Source organism: Theropithecus gelada, chromosome 10, assembly GCF_003255815.1.
Source record: "Theropithecus gelada isolate Dixy chromosome 10, Tgel_1.0, whole genome shotgun sequence".
NCBI classification, from domain to species: Eukaryota; Metazoa; Chordata; class Mammalia; order Primates; family Cercopithecidae; genus Theropithecus; species Theropithecus gelada.
Window position 1 is genome coordinate 89,940,365 of NC_037678.1, and position 3,144 is coordinate 89,943,508.

At 42.5% G+C, this 3,144-nt stretch overlaps 1 pseudogene; it reads left to right on the forward strand.

Annotated features, from left to right (window-relative positions):
• Positions 1-617: 617 nt before the first annotated feature.
• LOC112633625 lies at positions 618-1,119 on the forward strand (annotated as a pseudogene).
• The last annotated feature ends 2,025 nt before the right edge of the window (positions 1,120-3,144 follow it).

The window sequence follows — 3,144 nt, forward strand, 5'->3', positions numbered from 1 at the left end:
TTTGCTGTAGGGGCCATGTACCTTTGCCTTTGAGTATGCTATTTTACAACTCTCTGGAGATAGAAATTAACTTACAGAAGGTAGTAATGCAAATGTTCCCTGCCCACAACAGTGTAAACTATTCCTGGCCACAGCAATACAAATCATTATTTTGTGTGATAGAAAATATGTCACTATAAACCAAATTCGTCTTGGAACCAGTTTGAACATCCCTCCTGGTTGTAGGGATTAAATAAAGTCAATGAATGAGTTAAGTAAGATCTTTGGAACATGTTCATTTTATATTTGCATGAAGGCCATAATTTTACCTTTTGAAACACTTGAACAGTTTTGAAGCTTTCACCAACATCCCAATGGATTCACCTGACAGAACCAGGTAAACCACATTACTGAAGAACACCCCATGGGGCTCTAAGTCCAAGCACACTTTTTCCTGGCTCCCAGAGTGAACACCAAGTAGCAACAGTACTACAGCATTGCTGACTTTCTCCCTAAGTTTCTTTCTCCTCCTTACTGATTTTGGGTTTTGTTTGTGATTAGTCCACAGCTGGTGGATTTTTCCCCATGAATGGCAACAACAGTTAGGAACTTGCGGGAAACCCCGTCGCTCCCTTTCCTCTGGCTGGCAGAGCGGAAGCCGCATGATGCCTGGAGTTCCTCTAAAAGACGTGAACCAGCGGGAAGTCGTCAGAGCTCTGGCAACCTTTCTCAAAACGTCCGGGAAGCTGAAAGTCCCTGAATGGGTGGACACCGTCAAGCTGGCCAAGCACAAAGAGCTTGCTCCCTACTTTGAGAACTGGTTCTACACAGGAGCTGGTTCTACAGCGCGGCACCTGTACCTCCGTGGTGGCGCTGGGGTTGGCTCCATGACCAAGATCTACGGGGGACGTCAGAGAAACGGCATCATGCCCAGCCACTTCAGCCGAGGCTTCAACAGCGTCCTCCGCCAGGTCCTCCAAGCCCTGGAGGGGCTGAAAAATGGTGGAAAAGGACCAAGATGGGGACCGCAAACTGACACCTCAGGGACAGAGAGATCTGGACAGAATTGCCGGACAGGTGGCAGCTGCCAACAAGAAGCATTAGAACAAACCATGCTGGGTTAATATATTGCCTCATTCGGGGGGAAAAAAAAATAGGAACTAGGTTTTCCATTCTGAACATCTGGTGATCTCTTTAAGTGAATTAATAGTTTTTAGAGATCTATTCTCTTTTGGATAAGAGGTGACGAAAAATCTGGTTAGTCTCTTTGTTTGCCTTTTTGTCTATTTATGAGTTCAAATCAGTTAAGACTTCCATGCCCACTGGGAAGGAGAACAGCTTTTTGTTATCTAGTCCACTGAATTTTTATGTTTCTGAATTTATTTTGACCTGTGGCCAAAGTTGTAGAACCAAAGCTATATGCTATGTGTCTATGTGTTTTCACAGCGGTAATCAACAAAGGCCTTCCCCTCTTGTTGTGGGAGTAAAAAATATCTTGGTACCTTTGTAAAGTTTTAATAAGTTAGATTATTTCATGTCTTAAAGGAGCTCTGTTATAATTCACTTATGGAAATAAACACATGTAAAGCAACTATTCCTAAAATTCCAGAAAATAAGTAAATTAATCTTCTAATAGTTTATGCATGCAAAATTTCTTAAAAATGCTGAAACCATCCTCACAGGGTTAACAAGATTACAAGTCAGGCTTTAGGCAGGTTAGTTAGGCACTGACCAGGGTGCATTGGTGCACTTCAATTCACTTCCGTGCAGCTGCTAACTAACCAAAAGCCTTGCAGCACACCGATCACCTGCTCCCTGATTGAGAATCTCTGACACTAGATCTTCGTACCCAGGAATTGCTTAAGGTGTTTTTCAGATCCTGAATTCCCACAGAACAGCTGATGCCAAACTGTTTAGGGATTCCCACCAGGAAGGGCACAGTGGCTCAGACCTGTAATCTCAGCACTTTGGGAGGCCAAGGCGGGAGGATCGCCTGAAGCCAGGAGTTTGAGACTAGCCTGGGCAACAAAGTGAGACCCGGCTTTACAAAAACAATGTTTTTAAATAAATAAAGACCTCCACCAAGGAACAATACTGGAATGAAGTTTCTTCATCTCCCTGTCCCATGACTTCACCTCTCACTTCCTGAACAATCAGAAATCCCCACACTTGAGCCCATTGACCCTCCAGACTTCTTAAAAATGCCATCTCTAATCTCTTGGGGAGGTAGATTTGAGGATTCCTCTTGTCTCCTCATTTGGCTGCCACTTGATTATGGAACTCTTTATCTGCTGCAACTCCTATTCTTTCTGTTACCGCACAATGGGCAATTGAACCTGATGGTCCTATAACAATCCTTACAGAAATTGCTAGTGCAGAAAGAATCCAGGTTCAAATAATCAAGGCAAATCTTTGGCAAATAATATTATTTTAATTTTTGGTTAAAAAAAATCCCAGCTGCTGGGCGCGGTGGCTCAAGCCTGTAATCCCAGCACTTTGGGAGGCCGAGGCGGGCGGATCATGAGGTCAGGAGATCGAGACCATCCTGGCTAACACGGTGAAACCCCGTCTCTACTAAAAAATACAAAAAACTAGCCGGGCGAGGTGGCAGGCGCCTATAGTCCCAGCTACTCGGGAGGCTGAGGCAGGAGAATGGCGTGAATCCGGCAGGCGGAGCTTGCAGTGAGCCGAGATGGTGCCACTGAACTCCAGCCTGGGCGACAGAGCGAGACTCCATCTCAAAAAAAAAAAAAAAAAAAAAAAAAAATCCCAGCTATGTCTTCTCTCAGTGTTAAGTATTATACATGTGTACATTTTACTTGAGTTTGTTTCCTTACAGAGAGAATAATTAATCTGAACTTCCTAAATGTATAAAAATTTACTATTGATAAGCTAATATTAACATTACATGTTTAAGATCCTGAAAAATGTAAATATGTTCAACAAAACTGAATCATCTTCACATTTAACAGTAATTGTTTCTGTGTGCCTTAAACTATTAATAATTTCTATGATCTGTACATAACTTAAAACTTAGTATTAAATTGAGCTAATTAATGGATACTTCTTGGATGCCTAGATATGTTCTTGCATAATTTTATGTCTACATCGTTTTGCTTATTTTTATATGCTGCAGAGTGTTTGGGTGAAGGAAAAGGGACAAGA